The sequence below is a fragment of the Dermochelys coriacea genome, chromosome 5, assembly GCF_009764565.3.
Source record: "Dermochelys coriacea isolate rDerCor1 chromosome 5, rDerCor1.pri.v4, whole genome shotgun sequence".
In the NCBI taxonomy this organism is placed as follows: domain Eukaryota; kingdom Metazoa; phylum Chordata; order Testudines; family Dermochelyidae; genus Dermochelys; species Dermochelys coriacea.
Window position 1 is genome coordinate 136,197,389 of NC_050072.1, and position 8,480 is coordinate 136,205,868.

The window sequence follows — 8,480 nt, forward strand, 5'->3', positions numbered from 1 at the left end:
CCAATTCAATCAAGGTGGATCAATCAAGGTGAATGTTGTCCATTTCCAACAGTTGACAAGAAGGTGTGAGTATCAACAGAGGGAAAATTACTTTTTGTAGTGACCCAGCCACTCCAGTCTTTATTCAGGCCTAATTTGATGGTGTCCAGTTTGCAAATTAATTCCAGTTCTGCAGTTTCTCGTTGGAGTCAATCCCTGCAACAGACCCCGTTGCCAACTCTGTCCACATATCTATTCAAGGGACACCATCATAGGACCGAACCACATTAGCCACACACATCTACCAATGTGATCTATGCCATCATGTGCCAGCAATGCCCCTCTGCCATGTACATTGGCCAAACCGGACAATCTCTATGCAAAAGAATAAATGGACACAAATCAGATATCAAGAATTATAACATTCAAAAACCAGTAGGAAAACATTTCAACCTCCCTGGATACTCAATAACAGATTTAAGTGGCAATTCTTCAACAAAAAAACTTCAAAAAAACAGACTCCAATGAGAAACTGCAGAACTGGAATTAATTTGCAACCTGGACACCATCAAATTAGGCCTGAATAAAGACTGGGAGTGGATGCTTCACTACAAAAACTAATTTCTCCCTGTTAATACTCACACCTTCTTGTCAACTCTTTGAAATGGGCCACCATGATTACATTGGCCTCATTAGCACTACAAAAATTATTTCCCCTCCTTGTCAACTGTTGAAAATAGCCCACTTCCACCTTAATTGAATTAGCTTGTTAGCACTGACCCCCCCCACCCCACATGGTAAGGAAACTTCCATCTTTTCATGTGCTGTGTATTTATATCTGCCTCTGCATTTTCCACTCCATGCATCTGATGAAATGGGTTTTAACCCACAAAAGCTTATGCCCAAATAAATTTGTTACTCTCTAAGGTGCCATAAGGACTCCTTGTTTTTGCTGATACAGACTACTGTGGCTACCACTGATGGAAGTTGATGGATTTCCACTTCATACGGCTAAATGCAGTGCCTTGCATGGTGACAGGTTTCAGAGTGGTAGCCATGTTAGTCTGTATCAGCAGAAAGAACGAGGAGTACTTGTGGCACTGTAGACACTGCTGCATTTAGCCGTATGAAATGGAAATCCATCAACTTCATGAAAAAACTCGTACAGATACAGACAGACATCATCTTTCTTTCCAAATGCAAAACATCATACCAAAAGGACTGAAGGTAAAAAATCCACTACAGTTTTCTCCTGCTGATAATAACCCACCTTAATCGATTTGTCTTGATAGAGCTGGTATGGCAAATCCCATTTTTTCACATTGTGTGTGTGTGTGTGTGTGTGTGTGTGTATGTATATCTATCTATCTTCCTACTGTATTTTCCACTACATGCATCTGATGAAGTGGGCTTTAGCCCATGGAAGCTTATGCTCAAATAAATTTTAGTCTCTAAGGTGCCACAAGTACTCCTTGCTTTTACTACAGAGTTAGGTCGACGTAACTACTCTGTAGTGTAGACCAGGCCATAGACAAAGCAAAGTGGGGATTTGAGGGAAAAATTACCTGAGACCAATTGGAGCAAATGGCATATTTTGTTCTGACCTCACTGTGTTTGCTGGAACATAGAGATAAACAATAGAGAACATACAGTAAGCCCCAAAGACCAAGATGTCTGCAAAACTGTGCTGCCTTCAGCCCTACCCCAGAATGTGAAGTGCCTGGTTCTGAACGATGACCATGCCAGACAGCAGCTCCCAGGATCACTGGGCAGGGTTTTTCTTTTCAGTTAATTATAAAACTGGACCGTTGCTCTTTCTCTTCATCCCATCCGAGTGTAGAACAGTTTCTGGAAGAGCAGTCTATTGTCTGCAGTATTTATTGGTATTAGCTATATTGGCCACCAGATGTCACTGATAAACAGCAGCTTTCATTAGTATCATTCTAGTTTTGCAGAATTTGTATAAGCCATTCATTTCCCTTTGGCCCCGTAAAATGCTGTGATCCTGATCTAAGGAGAGGTATCTCCTGGTGGGTTCATTACTGTATTTGACCAGCTGATAAACCTGATCAAAAAGCCAGGTATCCCTCACTGATAGAATAAATCAAAGACTGCGCTTACTGGAATTTTGAAATCCAGAGGAGTTCGGCACTTACTGAGATTTTGAAAATCGTGCTAAGGACTAGATCTGCCAAAGGGACTTAGGCTCAGTGTTGCAGGATGTAACATTTAGGTTCCCTGCCAGCCAGTGGAATCCAGAGCCATGAATTAGTTGCCCAGGCTCCCTACACAATGCATGGGGAATGTTAGTGCCTAAGAGTGGGATTCAGAAAAGCCTGTGTCATGGCTGGGGTGTGGATGGTCAGGCCTCGTGGTTGGAGCAGTAGTCAGCTGCCAGGAGCCAAAGTCAAGGGTCAGAGCTGGAATCAGGAACCAGGAGTCAAGCTGAGGGTCAGCTGTATTCATCACAAATGTTGGAGATTATACATTAATATTAAAATGTTTTTTATTTTAGGAAACTCTGTGATACAGCCTTCAATCACGTGTCCTCGAATGGTGAAACTACTGAAAGGCTCTGGCTCATATACTCACCATCGACTGACTGTGTCTTCTGTTTTGTGTGCAAATTGTTTTCTCCAAACAGCACATCTGCACTAGCCAAGAAAGGATTTTATTCATGGGATCACATTGGCAGACTTGGTGACCATGAAAGTTCTGCTGAGCACTGACAAGCTCTCACAGGTTATATAATGCATTTATTGAAGGCTCAAACCCTTGATAAACATGCAAGAGATAGACATATTAAAGAAAGAAATTACTGGACAGAAACATTGAAGCGAGTCGTATCAGCAAAAACATTTCTGACAACACGAGCTCTGGCACTGAGAGGGGCTAATGAAACCTTTGGCTGTCTTAATAATGGCAACTTCATTGGCTGCTTAGAGTTCGTAGCAGAATATGACCCTTTCCTGGCCCTCCACAACAAGTATGGGGATACTGATCATGGCACAACATCATATCTATCATCAACAATCTGTGAAGAGTTCATCAAACTCATGGCTGACAATGTAGAGCAGGACATTGTGGATGAGGTAAAATTGGCTAATTATTTTTCCTTCAGCATTGATTCCACACCGGATATTAGTCATACTGATCAGCTGACATTTACTGTGCGCTACGAGCTGAATAACTGCACACCTATGGAACGCTTCTTGAATTTTGTTCCAGTTATATCGCATACAGGTCTTCATCGGTTTAATGTTATCATTGAAACCTTAAGTGACGAACTAAATATCAATCTAAAGCAGGGGTCTCAAACATGCGGCCCACAGAGTTCTTTGCTGCGGCCCCTGAAACTCCCCGACCCCAGCTCCAAGATACTTCCTATGGCTGCCAAACTCCCCTCACCCCCCACCTCCTCCGGAGTTATTTCCAGTGGCCGCTACCCTCCCCTCATCCCCTGCCCCCATCCTCCCCACTCCCCAGAGCCCCACTTCCCACTCCTTTGCCTACCTCCAGGCACTTCCCGCCACCAAACAGCTGTTTGGCGGCACTTAGTGCTTTCCAGGAGGAAGGGGGAGGAGCGGGAAGCCACATGCTCAGGGGAGGAGGGATAGAAGAGGCAGGGCAGGGGCAAGGATTTGGGGAAGGGGTTGGAATAGGGGCCTCATGGAAGGGGTGGAGGGGGGGCAGGGCCAGGGGCTGAAGGGGGGGCTTTAACAGAAGTAATTCTAAAACTAAGTGCATGTTTTGTCCTTTGAGTGAGGTTCGTTACTGAGTGTATATATTTTATTAAAACTCATCAGAAATGACTTCATCAAAAAAAAAACCCACTCATGGAAGAAAAGAGTTTTCTAGGACAAATGGGAGAATTTATATTTTTTCACAAAAGTAAAAGATAAACTTCAATGCCTTATTTGTCAGTAAACGATTGCTGTTCCCAAGGAGTATAACATGCGTCGGCACTATGACACATGATGCATTCACCGGAAAAATCCGAGAGGAAAAAGTTCGGCAACTTAAAGCAGCATTTGCCAAGCAAAGAAATTTCTTTTCGGAGATTAACAAGTCCAGCGAAGATTCAGTAAGAGCAAGTTTTGTGATAAGCGAAATGATAGCTAAATCATCATGACCTTTTACAAAAGGCCTATTCATAAAAGAATGTTTTGTGAAAGCCAGCGAAATTTTATGTTCCGATAGGAAGAAAGTTTTTGAAGGCACAAGCTTGTCTGCCAATACAGTTGCCAGCAGGATAACGGATTTAGCAGATAATGTACAAAAACAATTGATTCAAATGGCAAAAGACTTCGAAGCATTTTCAATTGCTCTTGATGAGAGTACAGAAGTATCAGATACTGCACAGTGTGCAGTGTTCATTAGGGGTGTGGACTGCAATTTGAATATAACTGAAGAATTGCTAGACTTAATGCCACTGAAGGGTACCACAACGGGACATGACATATTTCAAGGACTGGAAGAGTGCATTGAAAAAGCTGCGCTGCCATGGAACAAACTCGTATCTTGGGCTACGGACGGTGGCCATCAGCGTGCTCTGAAAACGTTGGCGTGGTTGGATGACTGAAGATCAAACAGAACAGCTTCAATAGACCAGGCATTAGCTTCACCAGCATACATTGCATTTTGCACTAAGAAGCCCTGTGTAGTAAAAGTCTACAAATGAAGGAAGCTATGGATGTAGTTGTTAAAACAGTTACTATTATCTGTGCATGAGGGCTGAATCACAGACAGGTCACTTCTTGTCTAGCAAGTATGGACAGCGAATATGGGGAACTTCTGTATCACACTCAAGTTAGATGGCTGAGTCGTGGAAATGTTTTGAAGGGTTTTTTTGCACTTAGAGAGGAGAGTAATTCCTTCATGAAAATGAAAAACAAGGAGGTTCCACAGCTTCCTGATTCCACTTTTATCTGCAGCCTTGCTTTTCTAACAGATGTAATTGAATGAACTGAACTTGAAGCTTCAGAGTAGAAAACAGGTGATAACACAGATGTATGATCGTGTTAAGTCATTCAAAGTCAAGCTTACTTTGTGGGGGACACAGCTGACTGCTGGCAATTTGGTCCATTTCTCGACTCTGAATTCCTTAGGAAAAGTTGAACCCAAATCCTTGAAAGAACATGCAGATATCCTTTCTAATTTACACAAACAGTTTGATGCGTGGTTTAAAGATTTCAAGGCACTTGAACCACATTTTCAACTTTTTTCCACACCATTTCCTGTGGAAATTGACAATGTTGCAGAGGAAATGCAGATGGAGTTAGTGGAGCTTCAGTGTGATATCATTTTGAAGCAGAAGTATACAGATGTTGGAATCCCAGAATTCTACAGGTTTCTTTCACAAGAAAGATTTCCCACGCTATTCTCTGCTTCTGCAAGGATAATGGCAATGTTTGGAAGTACATAGATATGTGAACAGTTTTTCTCTTCCATGAAGATTAACAAATCTGTGTTGAGGTCAAGGCTCATTGATGAACATTTGAAAGCAACACTGAGATTGGTTTGTCTCAGGACATCAAATCTGATATTGATGCTCTGGTTGATGCAAAACGCTGCCAACTAAGTGGTCAAAAATGAAATGACTGTCAAAATTAGCACTGACTTTTTGCATTACAGTTTTAAAAACGTTAATAAATTGACTTCTAATAGCATACTATATTACTCTTCATTTTTTTCATTTTTGACTATACTTTTGCATTGTTGTATGAAAAGGTTTCAGTAGTGCGGCCCTTGGGCCAATGTACTAGTCCTCATGTGGCCCTTGTGGTGATTTGAGTTTGAGATCCCTTATCTAAAGGACTGCAGATGTCAAACATATAACAATGCTAGTAACATGTCTGACATTTTATTCTGGTGTGCAAGCTCGGGTAATTGCAGTCAATGAGAAAGCTGTGTACATCCCATGCATGATCCACTCACATAATCTATGTGGTGGTGCTGCTGCAGAGTCATGCACTGATGTGATTATGTTTTTTGGATTTGTCCAAAATCTGTGTGTGTTTTTCTCAGGATCAACTTATTGCTGGGGCCTCTTGCAAGATTTTTTTGAACGGGGAGACATCTGAGGCCAGTAAGAGAAAACTTTTCTCAAAGCATCTCAGTTACACAAGGTGGTCAGCTTGAGTGGAGGCACTTTGCAGTTTATCATGCAACTACAAAAACTGCAAATCTGTTCTTTAGGCTCTTGGTGCAGATAGACTCTTCTGAAGAGCGACACACGAGCAGAGGCAAACTCATTAGCTGAAACCATGGATTGGTTGGAGACTGCATTTATGACAACATTTTGGTCACAGCACACCTGGTGGTTGAGCTTTGTGACTTTGTCCTCACCCCCAGCAATTTCAGATTTGGGGACAACTTAAACCTTCAAGTCAGCGGCATTGCTATAGGTACCTGCATGGCCCCACCGTATGCCAACATTTTTATGGCTGACTTAGAGCAACACTTCATTTCTCATCCCCTAGCACCCCTACTCTACTTGCACTACATTGATGACATCTTCATCATATGGATCCATGGGAAGGAGGCCCTTGAAGAATTTCACATGGATTTCAACAATTTCCACCTCACCATCAACCTCAGCCTGTACCAGTCCACACAAGAGATCAATTTCCTGGACACTACAGTGCTAATAAGTGATGGTCATATAAACGCCATCCTATACCGGAAACCTACTGACCACTATACTTACCTACATGCCTCCAGCTTCCATCCAGGACACATCACACGATCCACTGTCTACCGCCAAGCCCTAAGATACAGCCACATTTGCTCCAGTCCCTCAGACAGAGACAAACACCTATAAGATCTTTATCAGACATTCTTAAAACTACAATACCCACCTGAGGAAGTGAGGAAACATATTGACAGAGCGAGATGGGTACCCAGAAATCACCTACTACAGGAGAGGCCCAACAAAGAAAATAACAGAACACCATTGGCCATCCCATATAGCCCCCAGCTAAAACCTCTCTAGCGCATCATCAGGGATCTACAACCTATCCTGAAAAACGATCCCTCACTCTCACAGGCCTTGGGAGGCAGGCCAATCCTAGTCAGAAAGTCATGAGACAAACTTCGCCTGTTCTCCTATTTGCAGATTGTACATAGCAGATTGCAAAATCCTCATTATTCTGAATTAGTCGCACATTTCTTCAGCAAATAATTCTTCATCCCCAGATCATCTGTGAACTGCAAACATTTGCAAACTGCACAGTATGCAGTGTTCTTTAGCTGCATGAGCTACAAGATACGGTCTGTTACCTCTGAATCTAACCAAGAGGTGCAAATTGCACAGTTTGGAATTGACTATGTATTCTAAACTAGAGCCTCAGCAGGACAAGGCATTGTGTAAGCCTGAGGCAGGGAGAGATGCTGGTATGGTTGCCAGAAAATGTGAATTCCATTCTTGGCTATATCAATAATCCACTGCATAACCAAGCGAGTCACTTTGCGTCTTGGGCTTCCGTTTTCTCCTCTGTAGAAAGGGGATGATTAGAATCATAGAATATCAGGGTTGGAAGGGACCTCAGGAGGTCATCTAGTCCAACCCCCTGCTCAAAGCAGGACCAATCCCCAACTAAATCATCCTAGCCAGGGCTTTGTCAAGCCTGACCTTAAAAATCTCAAAGGAAGGAGATTCCACCACCTCCCTAGGTAACGCATTCCAGTGTTTCACCACCCTCCTAGTGAAAAAGTTTTTCCTAATATCCAACCTTAAACCTCCCCCACTGCAACTTGAGACCATTACTCCTTGTTCTGTCATCTGCTACCACTGAGAACAGTCCAGATCCAACCTCTTTGGAACCCCCTTTCAGGTAGTTGAAAGCAGCTATCAAATCCCGCCGCACTCTTCTCTTCCGCAGGCTAAACAATCCCAGTTCCCTCAGCCTCTCCTCATAAGTCATGTGTTCCAGTCCCCTCATCATTTTTATTGCCCTCCACTGGACGCTTTCCAATTTTTTCACATCCTTCTTGTAGTGTGGGGCCCAAAACTGGACACAGTACTCCAGATGAGGCCTTACCAATGCCGAATAGAGGGGAACGATCACATCCCTCGATCTGCTGGCAATGCCCCTACTTATACAGCCTTATATGCTGTTAGCCTTCTTGGCAACAAGGGCACACTGTTGACTCATATCCAGCTTCTTGTCCACTGTAACCCCTAGGTCCTTTTCTGCAGAACTGCTGCCGAGCCATTTGGTCCCTAGTCTGTAGTGGTGCATGGGATTCTTCCATCCTAAGTGCAGGACTCTGCCCTTGTCCTTGTTGAACCTCATCAGATTTCTTTTGGACCATTCCTCTAATTTGTCTAGGTTCCTCTGGATCCTATTCCTACCCTCCAGCATATCTACCACTCCTCCCAGTTTAGTGTCATCTGCAAATTAGCTGCAGGTTGCCTGACTTTATCAAATGCTTTGAAGGTGAGAAGCATTATCAAAAAGCAAAGGCCATGTCTACACTGCAGCTGATATGGGGGAGCA